Raw genomic sequence first — 23,542 nt, 5'->3', positions numbered from 1 at the left:
GTTCAAGTGATTTAATGTAGAAACTCATTACATATGAGTTTCTATTCTCATATGAGAATAGAAACTGTTTTATCTATTTTGAAATAATATAATGGTTAAAAAGACATAAACCAAGAAGAGAATTTATGAGCTGAAGAAACAATACTTACAACAAAGGTCCCGGAAAATACATTTATATGATAGAAAATACCTTTTGAAAGGTTTTGCACTAGGATGTGCAAAATATACTTCTACGGAATTCTATGGGATACTTCAGAAAACCTAGACAAAGATTTTAATTTTCTATTAAACATGAAAGATTTTAAATGTAATTTTCTAGAGCCATATTACTTTTCTACAGAAGACTCTTATCTTCCTCAGATCATTCAGATCCTCAACAGTAGTGTGAACATTCATTCATTTTGTTGTTAGTATTTTTGGCTTTCTTTTACTTTCACTGCATAAACCCCCAAAACTCCCAGTAATAATAAACTCAATTCAGAGCTGTTGTGTATAGATACTAGAGCATGCATTGTACCTGTCATAGCTTTTTGGCCTTAGAAATCTAACAAATGCTTTTAGCCTTTGTGATTCCTTATGGAGAGTGCATACATTACTGTCTTTTTATATACATTTCATGGGGGTCCAGTTCCTTTTTCACTCTCTGGTATCCTCTCTGAGGCATAACAGCCAAAAACACTATTTAACTTCAATTCCAGTGCAGGATGGCTATGAAAAGATCAGAGACAGAAGATTTCTCTTTCTTTTTAAAATATGATTGGCTTAAGATCTTTCTTTCAGAACTAAAAGAAAATGAAACACATGATAGACTAGACTAGACTAGACTAGACTGGAATGGAATGGAATGGAATGGAATGGAATGCCTAACCACTGTTCTAGCAGTTCATCTGAAAATATGCTTAACAGCTTTGAAAGATATCTGGGAATCCAGCAGGTATGTGATTATCTCGGTGGTGGAATTACACAGAAAGTGCATCATCCTACTGTGTAAAACTCTCCCGGTATGCCTCCCCAGACACAGTATAGAGCCTATGTGCCAGCTAAGCAATGACTAAGTGAACTTCAGGCTTTAATTTTCACCTGTGTGTAGCATCGGAGAGCATTTAGTGCTGTACAATGCTGTGGTTTAGCTGTTCTATGCCTTCTCTTGTTAAGGAATTTTGGTATTAATGAAGCGTCTCCCACTAAAACTGAACCAGTTCTTACTCTCTGTAAGAGAATCATGTGGAAAAAGTTGCTCTGTGTGTTTTCATGTTTGATAGTTTCTTTCCTCTATAATTTCAAAACTCATATGAATCCAGTGATTTTCTCCATGATCTATTTTTGCAGAAAAACAGGTATATCAGTGATCATACAATGCACAGCAGTCTATACTGAGAAAAAAATCCAGACTATATAATAGCTGCTCATTCTTCACTTTGATGTCTTTAACAATTGTCAGCTATTTGGTATCCACCTCGTTCTTCCATTCTATTATGCAAAGCTCTACTACCTAATAAAAATCATAGTGTTATGGTAAAGAGAGAAGCTTTATGAGACTTCAGCAGGTGCTAGGAGATTTTCTTCTATAAAACTGCACTTGTTCAGGATGGCTTCAGTTACATTTTAGCAGGACGTTATTTATGTCCATGTATTTCTCCTCTAAAAGTTTCAAAGGGCAAACTAGGTAATGTCATTAAGTGGCTGAACACAGTAAAGGTTCCAAAAACTAGGTCATTATTGAGATTAACGACTGGATTAAAAGGATTTAGGAGAGTGGTAGGATTTTGATTTGCAAATTACTCCAAAGACCTTTGACTTATGTAAAGGCTCCTCTTAAAGACTATCAAGCCAAAGTATTACATCAAGCAATTTAGTTGTTGCAAATTACTCTTGCCTGTTTTTTGACCTTGCGTGTATTACCCATATTTCTACACTGGAATTGTTTTTCATAATTCAACACTTGGATTGCTCTTTTGGTTGTGGCAAATGCAGAGGGAGCACTAATGTGAAAGAGATAATTTGTAAAATAATTAAATCTTGTTAAGTATAAACTATGGGATTCTTGAAGGATTTCACCTGAGTCTTTTAACCAGCTGCTAAAACAGGAGACCTTGTTTAACAGCAGATTCTAGAAATTCAATCAAAATCAAGCCCCCAGAAAAAGCCTCACAAATTTATTGAGATTAACCTTTGTGCCATTCTACAAGAGTATACGCAGCTGTTTTAGTATATGAAAAGTATTTCTAAGAGCTCAAGCTTATAAATGCTTTGGGAAATTAAACTGGAGGGTCTGCATGGCTGAGGTCACCCATTTAGCATCAGCTAACGGGAAAAAAATACTTTTAGGGGTTACTTAGTATAAAACTCCCTCCATTGACAGCATGTGTTTGTGTCTTAGCCTGTGTGAGAAGGTTGTTTATGGCACTTGTATGTTTCGGTGTGTGAAAGAAGGAGGGGAGGTACTTCTGTGTGGGCAATTTAGCACAGACAAATGTGGTGGTGGGAAAGAGGGCAGATGACATTCTGCAGATGAGTGATTCTGTAAGAAACAACATTTGTGACAATAGGCAAAATGCTTCAAATACACCCTGGGGTTAGAAAAGGTAAATAATTTTAGGATTTTCATCACATAGTCAATAAATGAGGGCAAATACTTGCAGGTCATATTTTCGTGAAACATACTCGTGATACATTATCCGCTCACTCGTATCTGAAGAGCACTCTATTTTTACAAACCTTTAACTTGGCAAATGCACTTATAATTTCAGTGTTCTGCTTTTAAACAGTATTACTTTAAAATGTCAGTCTCTACTGGCCTGTCAGAGTTGGGATGATGTAATTTCAGAAACTGCCTTAATGACCTTCAACCTTTAAAGTACAAATTCTAATCAACAGTACTAGTAATGCTGTTGTGTCTGAAAAACATATGTGGTATATGAGATCATTAGTTCACCTAAGGGATTCATGTACATACATTACTCACAACGTGCATAGGTTTTTTCTGAGTTCAAGGGGAATGGATGACAGATTTCCCATGTAAATAAATCTTAATTATGTAGTGAGTGAACAAATACAGAATTAAGGCCAAGGAATGGTCCAATATGATGAGCTTAGATTTATCATTCAGGAGTTGTTTTAGTGTTAAGATACCATTTGTGCAACATTATAAAAGCCTATCAGTAACTTTTAGATTCCAAAAAGCCAAAACCGAAACATTTAATTCTTACACCAAGAAAGTAACAGAGCTTCTCTCTGAACACAGCGTCAGCTCTAACAAACTGTAGCTTTCAACATTTTCTTCTGTCAGTACCTTGTTGGCAGAGTTATTATGAGGAATGCAGCTTTTCCACTTGCTGGCTTCATCCCCTTAATTTTGTTTGTAGTCAAGCTGGCTTTCTATTTCTACAGCATTCAGATCTCATCAAATGTTTTCTCCAGTCTAAAAATGTGATTCTTCTTCCTTTCCTTAAGCACTTTTCCACTGTAACTACAGAAAGCAACATTTAAATGTGTATTGTGAAAAGGTGTTATTCATGTAGAAAACTCCAAGAGAGAAACACCTCATTTTAAAATCTGGTCTCTAAAGGCTCAAGGCTGGAAGGGATTAAAGGGATAAAAAAGGGATACAAGAAAAGCTGATGTGGTAAATTGTCCTGAGTAATGTCTATGGTTCTGACCAAGTGTTAGATTTTGATCCCAACTTTTTTTTCCCTCTATTTTACTTAAAAACAGCTGTTGACTTTAAAATGAGAGGATCACAACCCAGGCTGCCTTAGTTAAAGACGACAGTCCAATACTCAAGATGTAAATTTAGCTTCTCCGTATTGTTTGCTTATGGTTTTCTGGAGTCTTGGCTGTAATGTCTCCTGGAGAGGTGAAGAGCTTGTCCTATATAAACTGCTTTTAACCTGATGGGAAAGGCCACCACTTCAGAAGCAAGGACTGTGCCTTTGAACTTGATAGAATTATAGAATGGCTTTGCTTGGGAGAGACCTTGAACACAGAATCATAGAATCACAGAATCATAACCACAGAATGGCTAAAGTTGGAAGGGACCTTAAAGATCATCTGGTTCCTGACACAGACAGGGACACCTTCCACTAGACCAGGTTGCTCAAAACACTGCCCACCCTGGCCTTGAACACTTCCAGGGATGGTAAATTCACAGCTTCTCTGGATAACCTGTTTTCCAGTGCCTTGCCACCCTCACAGTAAAGAATTTCTTCTTTATATCTAATCTAAATGTACCCTCTTTCAGTTTAAAGCCGTTAACCCTTGTCCTATCCCTACATGCCCTTGTAAAAAGTCTTTGTTTGAGATGTCCAGCCCAGCAGCCTTATGCATCCTAGGAAAATGTCCTTGCCACTAAGCTGTATCATTAGATGTAATTTGTAGTGATAAGGTGTTGCAGCTACCTTTTATGAAGAATCACATCTTGTTGACTTATTTTGGCCATGTCGTGAGGACAGCTACTCCCTTGAGGGGATTCACACTGGAAAATGCCATGTTGATGGATTCATTTCAAGTCTGAATGGAAGACAGATGTTGAAATACCCAACTTCAAAACTCATGGTCCTGCAGAAAACAGAGTTTCAGCTGCTGGGAGATCCTAGGTGTCTGAGAGGCACCTACAGAAGAAGAAAATAGCTGAGTCAGCTATCTGGGGCTGTAATACTCAAACCTGATTTTGGTATTTAAGAGCCTTAATTCAGTCCTTTAAAGAGACCTCAGGTTTGGAAGGCACAGCACGTTAGAAGTGCAGTGGGAGAGTGAACATCCATCCCACAGATTCTCCCCAGCCCTGCCTGCAGGTCCTGGGAACTGCTGGGCAAGAGCCTCGCCGCACACAGCCTCTGACTGCGTACAAGCACTTAGTAGCAAAGAAGCACCTATAGCTGGATTATACTAGTTCATCATGACTAACATGACATGTTTATCTGCTCTTGGCTTCAGCATCTGTTTCTTGCTCCAGCAGAGGTTTCTGTTTAAGGAAGGATTAAATGATGTTCCCTAAAATATGAGAAAGAAGTGATTAGCAATATTTCCTTTGCTTTTGAGGATCAAAAGAAAAATAGTTTCAATAAAAAAAGTTTCAATGTACAAAAATCAGGACCTTCTGATTACTAGTTCTTATTTACAGAATCTAGAAGGAAGCAAGTCCTGAAAGAATCATTCACAAACATCAGTTATAACAATACTGAAGAACAGCATCTTCATAACTCTTCAATCAAGGGAACCAAGGACAAGGAAAGGAAGAAGAGATTCTTGGATTTTTTTTTTTTTAATGGAAACCAAAAGATTTTAAGGAAAAGCTTCTTGAAGTGCCAAAATATTTGACGCAATATCTCTACTTTCACTTTCATGCAAAAATAATTATAAATATATAAAACCAGGTGTGCACACCATAAACTTCGGCAGGTCAACATAAAAAGACCTCTAGCTCACAAGGACTGTGCAATACCATTGGAAGCATAAGATTTGGACTTTCTGATAGTTCCAGCAGGTCTTCGGCAGCCCAAAGATCTTTATGCCTTTTTCAGGCATCTAGACATAAAGGGTCAGCTTTTTCAAGATTCTCAAGATAACTTGGGAAGATGTCACAGAAAATCATTGGTGGAAGCCAAACATATCTATATGTGTTTAGGAGGTTTATTGTTGTTATTTCCAAATGATGAAGCTTTTTGTGTTTTGGTGACGCTTTTTAGTTTTTGTGGTGGGGTTTTGGGGGTTTGGTTGGTCGGTTTTTGGTTTAGTTTGGTTTTGTTTGGTTTGGCTTGTTTTAATCCCACAGGTATCTACAGGAACATTTGGAAGACTTACTCAAATTGTGTCTCTGAATTTCTTCCTCAAACAGCTTCCACTCTAGAGATAGGATTCACCTACCATTACCTGTATAGCAGTTGGGCATCTACTCCACGCTAGATGGCTGCATTCCCTTTAGAAAATAAGTGGGTAGCCCACTTCCAGGGGGCAATTTATTTTAATCTGGCTAAATTATTTTTTTTAGGATAAACTGAATCACCCTCAGGAGGTTCCTGTCACTTTCTATTGACTCTCACTTAGACTAGATTATTAACTTCTAGATGGCTGAAGTTAGGTGAATCCCATTTGAGAAGACAATGTTTAAATGATGAATGGGATAAACAGAAAGGTGACAAGAAAGAAGGACAAGATAAGGGATTTTAAAAATATGTTTTAGAATCTATCGGCACAGTATGTAACCTTTATTAAATCAGAACCAGAAACTGCATTTTTTTTACTAATCTAAGTTTTCATTACTTTAGTAATTGAAATAAAGAAGAACATCTATCAGCAGGAGGAAGATGAGATCTGCCACTCAAATTAGCCTGCTAGTCAGAGAAGTCCTTGCATTACAGAAACCAATTAATTTGTCTGTCCTTTCTTTTAACAAGAGGTAATTCAGATTACAGACTATTTCCATCAGTATTGGTTGTCATATCAACTTAAAGCAAGTGGCCCAATCGTATTATTCTTTGAATGCCTACACAAACATGCATCTTTTTCCAACTTCTGGTTGCAGAATAGAGTAACTTCAAAAAATAATTCCATAATTTTAAATTTCTCATCTTACTACTGAGTGTATACACTCAGCATCTACATTTTATCTAGAATGACGGAAGAATGAGAAAAATATCATGAAAATTGTTCATTTCATATGATAGAGTAGCTAGACACATTATTATACACATTATTATATGTCCCTCCCCTTCCCTCTTTTCCTTTCTTTCCTTTCCTCTTTTCTTCTTTCCTTTCTTTCTTTCCTTTCAAGCAGCAGCCATTATATTCAAAGAGGGAAAAAAATCAATAAGGGTCACACATCTTTCTTTTATTTATGAACTAATTCAGTTACGTCAGATGAATAAGTGTTGTTTCCAACTATGTTTTTTAACACTTCCCACAAGTGATTTAGACTGTGGGATTTCAAGTCTACTAATTTTACTAGCCAGTGTCTGAGTTGCTGTTTTACAAGCGAAAAAATCTCTGAGAGATATGAAATTCACTGTAGCCTGACACCTCTTCACCTTGGGCAACCACCATTTCACACAATAGAATAGGCTCTTCTGTGGCTCTGCATCCTCTATGCAGAGATCTACAGTGTAATCCAAAACATCACTTACATGACTAAAGTAAAAGATCCAGGATACAGGATTAGACTGTATCTATGGGACTTTGGGTAAGATGCACTCCACAACCCAACACGTACTTGTGGTCCCACAACTGGCCAGACCAAAATCCCAGCTGGAGAGCAGTGCCATACAGGCAGCTCCCTCCCAGACCGTTCCCTGGCCCTGCTGTCTGCACAAGGGGTGTCATGGCAGCAGTGCAGGCATGCCACAAGGAGCAAGATGTAGCTCAGGTCCTCTCAGAACTGGAAGTCTCAAAGAAATCTTGAGGTCCCACAACAAAAAATAAACTCTATTCTGTTAGTACAGGAGTTACTGGACATGTGCAGATCTGCAGAATTAAAATTTTGTATTATTCAAGCAGAAAGATCAAAAGAAAATAGGATTGTCAGTGGTTCATGACAAAAATCTGTGGACAAGGTATTCTTAGAGTATCAGATTATGTAATTTATTAAACAAATCATAGAATCGCACATTATAGAATCATACATTATAGAATCTGGAGAAGAATTCATGCGGAAACGGTGCTTTTTCTTTCTTTATTGGCACTAGAAAGGAAATCAAGCTATGAAAAGCTTTAAGGAAGTATGAAAGACATGAAATGAAGCCAAGCTGAGCCAGGAAAGTCAAACTTGTGGTTGAAATTCATGATTGTCTGGGGGAAACAGGGAGGAGGGTCGATCACTTTTTTTCTAGTTTAGTGGAAAGACCACTTTGGGCAAGGCTTGTGGCTTAATTTTTTGGCTTACATTTGTCTGTTATTAAAGTGGTTCAGAGTCGAAAGATTAGACCCAAAAATCAAAATTTGAAAGGTTGTAGAGGTTCCTGACAAAGTTACAGCCTAAATTCACACTCTTTGTGGGAGGGAATTCCAATGCACAAAGACATCTTCATATTAATTTTACCTGCAAAAATAAACCGTACAGATATAAATGGAAAAAAACCCTCAACTTTCTAGTCAAAGATAGTATTTCTTCTTCCGTCTTTTTTTCTTTTCTTTTCTTGACACTTAACTGTTTTTAGAACACCACAATGAATTCAGACTCAGGGAAAAAAAAAAGAAAGCTGAGTTGCCATTTTTGTTACTTCCCCATTTTTCAGTTTCCAATTTCATCAATATCAACACTAAAATATACTGTTAATTTTCTTTATACCCAGATATTCTTATATGAGAATGTAGCTGAAAATAAGAATCTTGACCTTTCAGTTAATATGTTTTAGGCTACATCAGGAGTTAGTGATATATTCAGGATACTAATTTCAAGCTAATCATTTGTTAATTATATTAATGAAGCTGTTAATAACTTTATTAACTTAGTATCTCAGCACATCATGATCTTCAGCACTGTTATCCCAAGAATCCCCTTGGATGGCAGCTCCCATAGAAGCTATGTGACATTCCAAGACAGTCTGGGTGGGACTGATCTCATGGAAGCATCTGTGATTCACGTGACTCCTTTTTGAGTTCCTTCCTCAGAAAATTAAGAGGAATGGGTACGCTTAGGGAATGATTAATCTGATCTGTCTATTTCGGGATGAGAGAAACCATGTCCTAGAAATGTTCTTTTCTTTCCTTCAACTATAAAGGGACTCTATCCTTCAAGTGTGATGAATTCTAAATCTCCTGGTCATAAAGACATCATTCAAGGTATGGTGGAATGAAGCTCTTTCCTCCAAATACTTTAGGAATAGGCTTGTTGCTTCGGGGATGGGAATCTAGGGAAGATTTGGGCATTTGTGTGAATTTTGATCCCAGCAATAAAATGGAACCCTTTAAAAAAATATTGAGGCCGTTTTAAGAGGTAGTACAAAGTAGTGTTCTTTTTTAGAGTCACTATTGTTCCGCAGAGTTAATTTAAATGTGAATTCAGCACCAGAGATCTTTTCAGCGCTGTTTACATTTCTTCCTCTGGCAGACTGTTGGTGTGATTGAACTCCACTGAGCAAACTTTGTATTTGTGGCTTCTGCAAAGCAAGTACTAATTTCCCTATGAGATGTCCATTCTGAGGGCACAGACTGACCCCTAGTTTCTGGGGGGAGAAACCACAGTTTCTTGTAGGCATAATCAAAATTGAGAGCTAAGAGACTGCATGAAGAAAACTATAGGCAACTTTTGATACATCAGACTGAACTTTCAACTAGGCTAGCTCTTCTCTGTTTTATTTTTCTCCAGTACGTGACTTCCTACTCAGCTTCTACTCTTTCACTCTCAAGGGTGTCCTGAAGGTATTTGGAATGAGCTTAAAACAGCTTTGGGTTTCTTTCCAATTATGGCGTTCTAAAAGAGCACATCTCACTGATCTTTGCATAGTGAAATTTCTTTTTGAAATATCATCATCATGTTTAGTGCTACAAAGAATGGTATTTTTTGACCCTTTTAGGGTCCTTAAAGTGGAACTCCTACAGTGTTCTTTAATGACTTTAAGATGGAAGACCTTGATGCTGTTCAGCAATATATTTACCTCGAAATTTCTGACCTGCTTACCATGGGCTTGGTCCTACACGAATGAGTAACAACGGCAGTGACACATTTTTGCAAGAAACTTTGTTTTATGTCTTTTGAAACCAGAAATTCCATCAAGCAGCTTACTGTATGTGAAGCCATTTTGTAACATTAGTATGCATGGTAAAGAGTTTAAATACCCATGTGTATCCCTAGTATGAACAAATACATAGATAAGAGCATGTCTATTTTTCTGTGTGGGTGTACATGCAGAAAATTGAGTACCAAGTAATGAAGGATTCGTTGAGTATTACACAAATGCCAAACAAGCAGAGAAGGCTGAAAACCTGACCATTCACCAAAGCGATGAAAAACTATTAACAGATACCCAGTGCCTCCCAGGAAATTTCAGTTTATCTAAAATCAAACATGTCTGATGCTTCAAAACAGTTATGGGCTGCCTCCACAGTTTCCACACATTCAAACCCCCCACCAACTATTAGTAATTCCTCATTAGTATGCACCTGAATGTATCCTAGGAGAATACTGGGTTACAGATGCAGCACTCTGAAGAGGTTATCAATTTGCCTTAATCATTGTCATCTATAGCATTTAAACAACACTGCCTAATGCTGAGAATACACTCCTGAACTCAAACTGCATAATTAGCTACGCTATTGCTATTTTAAATTATTTTCCTTTCTAAATCATCAAGTCAACCAGTAAAAATGATTTTTCACTAGGAAATGAGTAAACCTCTTATCTGCCCTTCGGTAAGACGAGTGACAGATTTTAGATCTAATATTTGTATAAAGCAACACTGTGCTTTAAAAGTGGCTCAATACAATGGGTATTAAGAACTCAGCAAAAGCCCAAGGCTATCAACATGGTAAGTAAACTGTGCTTCTGGATGGGCTCTGACTCATATTCAGATATCATCAAGTTTCACGTCAAATCTAAGGCTAATGGGGTGTAAAGCAGAAGACAGGGAATGAAGTAATTGTGGGAGAAATGAGAGGAGAAAATAAAAATACTGCGCAAAATTAGAAGTAAAAAGTAGATAGGGACAGGGAGAGGATGACAACACCCTTTGCATTCAGTATTGAGATGTCCATCAGGATTGGACTGAGGCACTAACTAACTCTGTCCCCTGACTTTCACAAACACCTCACAACTATTTCATATGCCCTTCAGATTGCCCAGCTTTGGTAATACCACAGGCAAGGCACAAAGCTTGCCTAGGCTCCTCTTTAACAAATCATCCAAAGGCTCTGCCACCTGCAGTCATGGCCATCCTTTATCTATGTGTTTACAAGCATTATTTTAAAGCCATTCTTGCTAAAGCCAGGTTAGGATAAATAACTAGTGGGCTTGTAGAGAGAGAAGTGGCTGAAAATTTCACCTTAGATCCTTCACATTTAAGTATTTAGGAAAAGCAGCTGCACTGACATGCAGAGGCATCTTTCTCCTTCAGCTTCAAAGAGCACAACTCACATCAAACTGGAAAAAGTCAATTGAAAATACAGCACCATGATCCAAGCTGTTTTTAAAGAGCTGAGTGATTTTGTAGGACTTCCTTTCATTTTTTCATCCTGGCTGCAAATTCTTTCTCTGATTTGTAACAAAGAGCCAACACATTATAGTTTTGCTAATTCAGACACACAACATTCATCCATTTAAACTACGTCACCAGGGCTCTCAAGTTGTGGCCATGGCTCTCAAGTCACGGCCAGCAAGGGAGTGAATAAGTTTGTACTAATATTTGAAAGAGACTCATTTCCCCACTAATGTTCAAGATTATTTAGGATTGGACTCCAGGATCATTTAAAATTTTTAGAAGGAAAAAAACGTAGAAAACAAGTGGGAAACAAAGATGAGCACAAGTTGTGGAGAGTTACAAAATGCAGTAAATTATGGAAAAATGGTTGAAATAACATAAGTTTTGACACACTTTCATACTCAGATGAGATGATGGAATATTATGCAGAGAAATTACATAAGTCAGTTGATTTACTGCTGGTTTCAACAGAACCACATAAAGCCACTCTGCTGGAGATTTTTAAGTAGGGATAGTCTTCAGCTATCCTTAGCAACTATCAATGTTCCCATGTCAGATAATAATGAGCTAAAACTGGATCTTTTATTTTTACTTTAAAATCCTTTCATTATTGCACTTTTCACATTAAACATCTTTCCAGTTGGCAATGAAAGTAGTATAATTTGAAAAATATAGCTTGCTCTGAAGATTGCTAGTATCCGTTTCAGGCTGATAGAGATTACTTCCCAGCTGCTTCCCATTCACAGACAGTATGTGTGGCCTTCCCTAAAGAAGATGGAAAATGTGGTACTATATCCCATACCACATGTCTTACACCCACTTCATGTGTTTACACTGGGTTTTACTTCTAGTTGTAAAAGGCACTGTTTTCGCGAGACATTGCTTCTTGCTGCATTTTGTATATGTCTTTTTGTTTTCTTATTCTTTTTGTTGCTGTGTTTTATCCTGCTGTCTAAGAAAACATTTGTGGGGCTTCAAATGACAGACAAAACTGGGTAAGCTCTGCAAGTTTGTTCTGGAAGTTCTTTGATACAATTTATCATCACTCTGAAGGAAACTGTGCCCCAGTAGGCTCAACCGATGCACCAAACCGTGTTATCTACACAATGGTCATCTCATGCTGCCCTTTAACTGCTGGCTCCAATGTCAACAGTAATAAAACTAGGGGACAGACCTTGGGAGGTAAGCCAGCCACCGATTCACTCCTGATACCTGACGGTGTTGGCTAATGTGTGATCTCGTGGTGTCAAAGAGATAAGAGTGCAAATTGGTTTTGAAAATCATTTTTTCAGAATGTCACACCCAGTGAGCTGTGACACACAGCCCAGCTTTGTTCCTTTACCAAGCAGAGGAGTCAGGTTTATGTCTTATGGAAAGATCCAAGATCAGCCCAGCACTGCACTGATTTACTCTTTTTCAACCTCTTCTTGTCTTCGGTGTTCTTCCTGAAAGAGACAGATTAATGTTATACCTGCCAGCAATTCAGTGAGCAATGCAATAGCTTTTCAAAAGATGGTGAACTACTGCATGCGTTAAATGCATGCCCTCCCAACTCATGTTTATATTCATACTCTGATGTGTAAAGCACTGCATCAGTGGTCTGTGATGCCCATAAAACAGTCTAGTTCAAGAAGAGGCTGTGAGTTCACCTGCCACCGCTGAATGGAGGGAGCACATCCATCTCTTACTGACAGCAGGGGAAAGAGATGCACTGTCCTCAGCACACCTCCATCTCTGGGCTACCAGTGAGCAGCTTTCAAGAGCAGAGTACTGCCATGGTGTGCTCAAGGGCAGAGTGCATCTTCAACCGTATTGCACAGATCAACTCCCAGTGCTTGCCTGACTGGAAGTGACTGGAAGTGGGGTGGCTTTCCAAAAGCTTTTCCCTAATAAGAGGGCATGACACAAAGTGCCCAGATTATGCCCAGGGGGGCTTTCACTGAGAAGTTTGCCCATGCTGGCTATCTCTGCACTGAAGCAAGCGTTCCCATGAACTGCCCTCTCAGCTGTACTGCATGGGCAGTTAAACTCAGCTCCACGCTCTCTATGCAAAATCACTGTAGTAATGTCTGGCCATTTAGTTATCAGTGGCAAAACATGGGAACACAAAGACATGGAAAGCTTTTGGGCTGCAAACTGCTAGGGGCTTGGAGTACTCCATAGCAGGAGGCCCGTTCTCTTTTCTGCAAGCAGGCACTAGAGACCCCATCATTGCCAGGATAGCACATTGCCTTGCCTTTTGGGCATATTTGGTATTTAAAAAGATGAACAGCTTCTACAGTAGCTTGGATGTGTAGTATTTGAGCTTTCGGATTGCCCAGTCTGGAGAAACTGTTTGTATACCTGATACCTTGCTCAACTACTTTGCCAATAAAATACAATAGGTCTTGGTGGCAACTAAAGACCAGTTCTCAGCCACAAGGGTTTGTGTAAGAAAGTGTAATAATCTTTAATTAGTGGTTCCTATCCTAACATTCGGGATCCCCTGACAGACTCCAAACACAGTTTAAGATACTGAAAGGCAGGAATTAAATGGAAAAAAATCTAAAACCAGAAATATAAAGGAATATATACTACTGTTTTCTGCAATAAAGTGAGCACTTAATTTACTTATCTCCTTCTGGGTTTCTTCCGTTTTGTACATCTGCTTGCACTGTGTGTTTCTTAGGCAGGCAATGCCTCTTACTATGTTTACGTATGTGCACAAAGCCAAAATCAGCAGCATTACCAAATGGGCATTAAATTCTAAGCTCACTGGGGAAGGGTCCCACACCAACTGGGTATTTGAAGACCCACAGTGCACAGGGACCCCAGTATTATCTGGAACTTCTAGTGAGAACACCGATAAAAAAGACAAAATGGAGGGGGAAAAGAAAAGATAGAAATGGCAATGACTCAACAAACAGCAGAGCCAAGACCATGATTTCTAATAAAAGAGTGTAGGCAAATTACTGCCATCACTAAACGTGGTTCAGCTTCAATCTGCATCCAGAAAAACAGGCCACGAACTGGGCAGGAATAAAGCAGCAAATAACAGTCTTTCAGAGCAAACAAGGAGAGAACATGCTGAAAGATGTAGACTATGCAACAGAAGCAATTGCAGCATGGCCAGTGGGTTAGGAGGAATGGTGGTCATGGTGCCACTCACTACTGTTGTGTGAAATTGCTTTGGTATAGGGTTCCCTACTACTTCCTTGATTCTGTTTTGCTTGTAAGTGACAAAAACCTTACAAGATACTCAGTTACACTCAACACTGAAAGGAAGATACTAAGAGGTAAAACTTGTACCAGAGACACAAAAGTGAAGCAAGAAACTGAAGGGCTTGTCAAATCAGGCAAAGATCTGCTCCTAAAACACAGCGGTAGGCAAACATGCTCCTAAAACATAATTGTGAAGCCTCCCCAAGAAAGAGGTCATCCATGATTTAAGTGACCAGCTGTCATGTCCTCAAGGAGCACCATAGGCAGTCCCATAACCACTTCTCTCACTACAGAATCCAGCTGAGTATGAGAACAGACTTTCCCCTGCTTTTTCAGTTCTCTTAGAGGGAAGGAAAAGAATTCTTTTTGCAGCTTAACAGAATTTAGAGGAAAAACAATCCTGAAATAATTGCTTTAGCAGTTAACAAAATTAAAATGTAGTTATGAAAATGATGAAACTACAAATTGTCTTCAAATTCAAGCCATGATCGGGGTTGTCAAAATTCATAACCTGAATGTACTTATTTAATACACATATCTAGAACAATGCAAATGAAAACTGTCTCCAGTCAAAGTCCACATTACAGAGAGCATAAAACCAGGTCCTACTAAATAAGAATGCTTGGTACCTCTGCCCAGAGCTTGGTCTGCACCCAAACTAAACATCATCTGAGGTTCACAAAGTTCAGATAACTTTGCTAATTTTTTAACTGCCACCTATCTCCTTACAGTTCTTGGAATTAGAGGCCAGAACACCAAAACTGCCCTGGAACCTGTTTCAGTGTCATTATGTGAATGCCACAAAACATCTTCCACCAAAAGGTTTGGAATTCCAGCTGATTTCTGACTTGACTGAAGGAATTATCAGAAGAGGCAGAGAAGACACAATCCTATGCATAGACTGGAGCTGACAGGGAGGCAAAGAAGTGCACTTTTTCTCACCTATGTTTTGGGGTTTCTTTACAGCTGGCTGCTGCATTTTATCCTGAAAATAGGAAAGGGGAGGAAACAAAGGAACTTGATTGCTTAATTTCTGGATTTCCTTTTTTTCCTTTTTTCCCCACAGACACAAGAATATCATTCTGTGCATGAGTCTTTTATCAAAATTATTCCACACAATTCACCCCACCCACAACCAGTTCCAAGGTTTTCCTGTCCTTTGGTATGTGCTGTTGCAAGGACGGTCTCTGCAGTTCTTACCATCACTCTCAGCATCTCGGAGCACGGAACTTACTGTGCTTTCTTGATCCAGAGTAACAGAAACATGCTACTTCAGGGTTAATTAATTGAAGACCAAAGTAATGAAATAACTGTGCCCTTGATTCACACAAGGGTTTTGGTTTTAGGGTGGCATGAGGTGCAACTTTATATTATGGAAAATATGTCCTAAACCAATGCCTGTGAGGTGAATGGCAGCCTGAGTATGTGATGGGGTACTGTGCGTTTAAGCAAAGAAGCATTTGGCTGGGAGTTGAAATTAGAGCTTATTGTGTGCCCTTGAGTAAACAAAGCTATAATGGGTTATTGAGACTGCTGACTTCTAACAAACAATACTTTCTGTGTAAGCATGACATTTTAAAGCCATGAAGCCTGAGGCATGTATGCTTATTATCATACGTCTTTTTATTGACTCATTTTATGTAATGCTTTTGAAAGAACACAGAAATACACAGTGTACGAAGGGAACAGACCTGAGGTATATGAATAGGACTGTCAATGATTATTGGTATATGCCAAGATGACAACCAAGTAAAAAAATCTAGGACAACACTAGAAGTAGCTGCAACTGTAAATTAGCAACATAGGTTTGTTCCAAAGGTGTTGCCTCTCAGGGAAATTTCCAAACTAGAGCTTAATGATCTGGGGATGTACAGATACACAAAAGTCCTTACAATGGCGTTCACATAATGGACCAAGAATGTGCTCTTTTTCAATGCGACTTTGACTGTTCCTAGACCAATACACTTTGTCAACATTACATTGGTGAGAAGATGTGGAAGCTTTACAAATTGTTTCTGAATGATTCCTGTGTCCTGAGGTCTTTTCTGTACATTCTGTGTCATTTTTGCTGGTTCTGCAAGCAATTTGTCAGTTTGCCAGTTTCTTCTAGGATCAAGCCCTAGTGAAAACTGTATTTAGTTTTTCCTCCGGTTAATATTTTGGTTGAAAAGATGGGCAAGTAGAAAAAGCTGTATAAACCAGCTGTTGTATGAGATTTTGAGGACATAAAGCATGTCAAAGCATACCCTTAGAAAGAACTAGAGCTGCCCTTGTCCAATTTCTTATTCCTGTCACAGCCTGAGTAAGCAACCATGCTGCCGTCTTCTGTCTACAGTTGGAGGTGCTAGGACGGGAACAGATTCACCTTGTGCCATGGTCAGTTCTCATTTCTGTCTGTGGATAGTGAGTTACAGCAACACTGCTACAGCAGCAACTCTTGTTACAGACTCATTTTGTGGACACATTAAGTAATAAAGAACACATTAAAAAATAGAACCTGTTGTACAACATTCTTAAAGTTGTGAGGAAAATAAAGAAAAAAACAATCCATTTTTAGGGTTAAAATTTTCCTGAAAACCAGAGAAAAAGCTTTGCCAATCAAAGCCGTATCACTGACAATCATGACTAAATGCATGCATGACAGGGTTTCATCTGAGAACAAACTAACTCAGGAAGTATCATTCCCAGAGACCACTGCAAAATGTCTTCCTTAATCCCAGTTTGTGCGGTAAGCCCCTGGCTCACAAACATGATACTGAAGCATACTGAATTTAAAGCAGAAGGCTTTTTGTGTGTTTGATTTGACTTGGTAATATGAAATCCCAAGCAAAATATTGCATCCTGATTTTCCAAATAGAAAGCAAAAAAAGGATTTGAAAAGTCTGGAATTTCCTTAAGAACCGCATGTCAAAAGCTTTACTCATGACATTTCTCCTGCGTACAGTTCAGCTCCATCCAAGATATCCAGCTTGACTAAGTGACTACGAATAGGACTTTGGTGCCTATAATCATAACTAATACTCAGTCTCGTTTCTGAAGCAAGAGCTCACACTGTACATTTGGCTTGTCTGGTTCTATAAGACAGCAGAGCTCCACTCCAGTCTGTGAGGCTGGGCTCCTCTTAGGACAACCTTTATTTTCCCCATCAGAAAGAAAGCAATCATGCAAAGGGAATGCACAAATTGCATTTTTGCTGTGACCTTGTTACATCAGTACCTTCCATTTCCAGACAATGTATACGGAAGCCCTTTGTGTGTGTATTCATTTTCCAGTTCATTCCAGGTAATCAGGGATGCGCTTTCATCTACACTCTGGACATAAAAATATTTATAATATCTAGCAATAGCATACCAAAGGAAAGCTACACACAATAGTACCTTATGTTAAGAAGCACTCCACTATTGAACGTTATCTATTTCATGTAATAAAAAAAATTTGGTTTTCATATTTGATTAAACGCAAAAAAAGAAAAAAAAGATACATGCTACATTAAAATGCCTCAATTCACGTGGTTCTGTGATTGCAGTAGAAGCTCAGAGAAGAGTGGAGTATCTTCATTTCTTTTGATTTGACTTTCTTTCATCTGAGTTTTTCTTACAATAGCAGCTGGCTTGAAAGACATAATGTAATTCCCATCAGTGATTTTTTTTTTATTTATAGCATTATGAGTTAGAGGATCCATTTGACACAAGATCAGGCAGATGGTAACAAGTTCTTTTTATTTGCTGTTGCTTAATAGTGAGCTTTTTCAATATTTTACATACAGCTGTCCTGTGGGGAAGAGATTAAATTCTCTGCGAAGAGTGTTAATATACTGGAATAAATATGGAAGGTCAGATAATGTGGAAATGCAATTAATGTCACCAACTAGTTACAAGGAATGGAGGTGGGAAAGGATTTCAGTCAGCTAAGTTATCACTACATTATATATAATACGCTAATCGTGGGATAAGGAAATAAACTAGTTTCCCAGGTGACCTGGATCTATTTCTGGCTTTGCCACAGATATGAATTCTGACATGGGGTGAACAATTTTATATATAAATAGACATTTAAAATATATTGTCTCTGGCCAGCAGTCAGACCACAATCAAAACCAGATCAGTACCACAATCAAAACCAGATTCTAAGATATGTTAGGCACCTGCTTTGTCTCAAATGTTCAGAATATTTTAGATACAGATTCTCATTTCTAAGTGTTTTTGTAACAGCCACACAGCAGGATCTCAGCTGAAACCTACAGGTAAGATGCAGATAATAGCAACATCGTACCATCACCATATGGATAGTATGAACTTTCGGACAAATGCATCTGTTACTATTTAGCCGTTGTTTTTTCTTTTGTCTTCTTCCTCTTGTTGCAACTGCCGGTGCTTCATTCACTCAGGAGAAAAATGAAGGAGGGAAAAGGATATAATCCAAATGACTGATATGTTTTCTTCTTTACCATCTCAGATTTTGTCTTATTCATGATTTGGCCTTAGCTATACTTCTTGCACAGCAATTTCATGTTGCTGTAAAAATGTTTTATTGGAAAGGAGTAAGCTAAAGGAACTTAAAATCTACAGATTGATATCCTTACAAACACCCTTTTTAGCATAAAAACGTTCTCCGCTTTTTTCCCCAAACTCAATATATTTCATTTTCTTTCTGCTATTATCACAAAGCTTTTATTTCAATTCCCTACTAACTTTATCTGAATTAATTCCACATGAAATGTTACTTGCTTTATCTTATACTATGGTAAAATTAATCCAAGAAACATGGAGACAATCATCAGTTCAAAAAGATTAAGGCCATTTGAGCTAGCTTTGATGTTTATGCATGTCATCTAGAAATTAAAAAGAGTTACTGGGAGGTATCTTTATATCTCTAATTAGTTGGTTACAGTAGTTCTACAATCTCTGTCATCAATTCTATGTCTTTGGACTCTGCACAAGCAGTTCATTGATACCACTTACTATCTGAAATGTAAAAAAATTACAGTGCATTTTTACAGTGTAGTTGGGTAGTGATACACAAAATTCCACAAAACCAGTTTGCATTAGGGTAGCACATTTGTCAGTTCTAAATAAACTGATTTTCAACAAAGTCTTTACTCCTTGATGTGCTTTTCAACTCATTTGCAAAGGGACAGTTGTTGAGGAAGACAAATAAGAGAGAAAAAAATAATCTCACTATACATTTAAACCAGAAGTGTTTAGTATATATATGCTTACATTTATACTAAGAGAATAAAGATTAGATTCCAATCTGATTTGTGACACGGCTCCATTGAAAAACAGCTACTGCAAGACCATGCTCATGCTATAATTTGCATGAGACAGGATGTGCCGTGATGCAGAGCACATGTCTTAAATTAGAAGCTGCCTTTTCATCAGTATGTCATCTAAAGACCACATCCTAATCTTAGCCATGTGCCATTCTGCACAGCACATGCATGTGCATCTGAGACAAGGACGCTCTCCCAGGATGCGGCATAAAAAGGAGGCTGTTCATCTTGCTGTGGGCCATGAAGAAGCACCTTGGGGAATTAAAAAAAAAAAACAAAAGCCAAACCCTCCCCCAAAAAAACAGAAAAAACAATCCCAAAACACAAAAAGAATTTAAGAAAAAAAAAAAAAGGTGAAAAGTCAGCACCATACAGAGATGTTTGACTCTAAATGGCTTTGGAATGCTCCATTTCAAGCAGTTAATTTGTCAGAGTTTTTTCTCTCTGAAGTGAAAGGACAACACAGTATGAACACACAAAGAGTTTCTTAATCACTGCAGCTCTTGTCACCCTCCTTGCATAACAGCATTATGTAAGTATCTGATTTGCATTAGTGTACAGCTCTGATTGCTGAGAAAGCAGTTTGCAATTCAATAAGGTTCATACACAACATTGTCTTTCTCTTATTTTCTTGCAGTAGTATTGGTCGCTGGAATTATACAGATTTTTTCCTCACTAACAAGCACCAAGGCTGCTGTGAATAATATGCTTTGTCTGTGGGTGTATTAAAAGACCTTTCCAGACTGAGAAAGATATTGTCCATATTTTGTATACTCCAGGCTCAATACAAAAAAGACAAAAAATATCACTAGGTCAGGAAGCACGGACACACTGTTTCTTCAACGAGAAGGATGGGATTGCTTTACAATACACTTTTAGCTCACAGCGTCTGAATCATTTGCTGCCTGGAAGTATTTTCTTAGTATTGATGATATCCAGCACCTCAGAGCTCAGCATATTATGTTTTGATTCAGAAGAGCTAAAGATGACATTTCTAGCCTTATATCGCTAAACCCACAATAGACACGAGAGCTAAAATCAGGGATACTTACAAGAAGCGATCTCAGACATCTTTTCTGAGTGATCTCTGGTACAAACAGGCCTCAGTATAACCAGAAAAGACAAGAGCCAAGAGGCAAGGGGAAAGACAGGTTACCCTTTCCACGGTGCACATATACCAGTAAGCATTAAACAACATAAAGGGAGAGGCATCAGGAAACCCACAGCAGAGTTGGAAGTCGGACCTGTAGATGACTCCTGCTTGACACTTCCACTGGAAGGCTGTGCAGGAAAGCCAGGTGGAGAATGTGGGTCTTGTACATGTTTTAAAACAAGTGAAAATTGCTTTATCAGTGATGTCATCATCATAAACCAGATAGAGTTTGCTAGCCCTGTGTTTGAAGCACTGGGTCACCGGTGGTTTTGTGAGAAATCACTTGAGGTTTGGGCTAGAAAAGGCTGTGGAAGAAGTTCAGTAATGTGTCCACCTGCAGACTGAAGGGGATATTCAGTGCTGTGAGTATCCAGCACAGGAAAATGTGCTTCTTCAATGAAGGGTTTTTTTTATGGGTGAATTCTGAAGACTGCAGCAATATCTGAATTAAACCATGAAATAAACACCAGGGAACAGTGGCAAAGGATTAAAGTGATTGAGTATTGTAGGGAAAGCTATAGGCACATCAAGTATTTTTTGTACAGAAATGGATTACTTATTCTTCAGCTCTTTATTTCAAGGATAATGCACTAAACAAATGGAATAAAGCTATTTTTTAGAAGATAATATCTGAAAGTAGGCCAGTAAGCCGAGTTTCTCAAATTGGCCCCTTTTCAACAATACGCAAGACTTCCTCCTCATTTATAGCAGACAAGAGAATTCAGGTGAAAGCAGCATAGTGAGCTTTTGGGTTTTAAATATTCCTGTTCCAGTGTACCCAGTATTTTTCAAATACTGTCATTGAATGAACTGAGAATTTGTTTTAAAGACATTTTCTCCCCTTTGGAAGAATGGAACATTTAAGATACCCTTTGGCAATTAAAGCATGTGAAAAAAAAAGTCAAAACAAATGGCATATTTGAGCTGATGAAAAAATTCTAGTAGTAAAACAAATGAGGTCTTTATTAAGACGAAAGAACCAAACACATTACATCAGCTGTTTCTGAGCTGCTTATGGATTTCTTTAGACAGAAAAGTTCATGACATTTGTATTTCTATTAGTCATTGTATTTTATTTAAGCTTACTAAAACACTGCTATGATATTTCTTTCCCCTTATTTTTTAAATCATCTAGGTTTATTTTCAAATTGTACTGCTAATGATTTATATTAAACTTCTGGAGGTATTATCAGCTTTCTACAGAAACAGACAATGGAAGAAGAAGGAATGCTTTTATTGAAGCACTATTCTGTAGCACTCCTACCACTACTAACAGCTAAGAGTATTTTCTCTACTCTCAGCTGTGTGATATAGTAGTGAAGATCACCCCATGTTTTACAGCTTGTCCACTATCACTAATGGTAGTGGACAGTTAAATACAATGCACATGCATAGAGGTGAAAAACACACAGCTATTTTTAAGTGCATTTCTGGGGAGGGCTAGAGTCAGTTGCCTTGAAAGGACATTAATAGTACAATTTAAAGCTCAGATGTTAAGGCAATATAATGAGACATCTTAATTCAGTGGGATCAGGAATGACTTTACCAATTTTAAGCATATGTTCACCTGTGTTTTCTACCAGGTGCTGATCTCAGCACTGTTTCTCCTCACAGCTGATTCCCAGTGCTGATTACTTTTCCTGCCCAATTACCAGTCTGCCTTTCTCTTCTTAGTAAGTGCCAGTCTTCAAAACCAGCCTTTCCTTGCAGCACCAACAACCTCTAGTCTTAATTTCTTTATCTAATGTTTTTCGCCCCAATTAGTTTAGATCAGATCTGACTGACTTTCTTCCCATGTGCATGAGTTTCAGGGCAAAGGAGAAGAGCAAGTATGTTTAAACACCCCTCCCCCTCCATACTCCCCTTAGTTTTAATGTCTGACAAGGCTCTGCAGGTAAAAGTAGACAATTCTACCTGGTTTATAGCAGAGTCAGGTATGGATGGATTTTTACACAGAAAGCAAAATGCACATCTCACAAAAGCAGCTAAACCATCAAGAAGAAGAAAACTCCCACATTGTAGCAGACACCCAGCATATGAAAACCCAGTTTGACCAGCTAATTCCAAATTGAATAGTGTATTTTGTAATGTGAAGTACTTGGCTGTCTGGAAAATAAGCTAGGAAAACCTCCTGTATGTAATACACACGGACATAGCACACTAACCCATCCCTTTTTCCTTCTCTGTGATTCTACTTCCCTTAAGTTTCCTGATTTCACTGTGAACTCATGTTGCCCAAATACAGCAGTGCTGCAGTGTATTTCAATTAAAGATTGGTGATAAAAGAGAAACAAACAAAGAGAAAAAATTGTTTCTCTTTTTTCAGAAACCCTACTGACAAACTGAACTTTGGAACACGTTATTGTAACAGATTTGAAGGACAAGACAGATGTAAGGGCAATACTGCACCCTCAAATTCATCACTGTAGGAAGCTAACTGAAGAGGTTTCAGGAATACAATAAAATGTCTAAGGTGGCACAAAGATACCATAGAATAGTGCTATGAACAAGGGTTATTTATTTTTTTTTGTCATCTGACTCAAATGCCTTTTCATTTCTTGGCTACAGTTAGAATTAAACCTAGCTAGGGATGTTAAGGATATTCTACAGGTACGTAGCAAACAAAAAACAGACTAAGGACAACATAGGCCCCCTGAGGAAGCTCTTGGGAGAACTGGCTACACAGGATTTGGAGAAGGCTGAGGTTCTGAATGACTTCTTTGCCTCTGTCTTAACTGGCAAAGGCTCTGACTGCACCACCCAAGTCTTAGAAGGTAGATGCAGGGA

At 38.3% G+C, this 23,542-nt stretch overlaps 1 long non-coding RNA gene across 2 annotated transcripts in view; it reads right to left on the bottom strand.

Moving 5' to 3' along the window:
• Positions 1-4,524: 4,524 nt before the first annotated feature.
• Positions 4,525-23,542, bottom strand: part of LOC136009820 (uncharacterized) — a 33,057-nt gene continuing 14,039 nt past the window's right edge. For both annotated transcript variants that reach the window (XR_010610670.1, XR_010610669.1), the window contains exon 3: positions 4,525-4,610. This is a non-coding gene — a long non-coding RNA (uncharacterized LOC136009820). The remainder of the gene's footprint in view (positions 4,611-23,542) is intronic.

The sequence above is a fragment of the Lathamus discolor genome, chromosome 1 (assembly GCF_037157495.1).
Source record: "Lathamus discolor isolate bLatDis1 chromosome 1, bLatDis1.hap1, whole genome shotgun sequence".
In the NCBI taxonomy this organism is placed as follows: Eukaryota; Metazoa; Chordata; class Aves; order Psittaciformes; family Psittacidae; genus Lathamus; species Lathamus discolor.
Note: the sequence above shows the minus strand (reverse complement) of the source record. Positions and strands in the feature narration are given on the sequence as shown.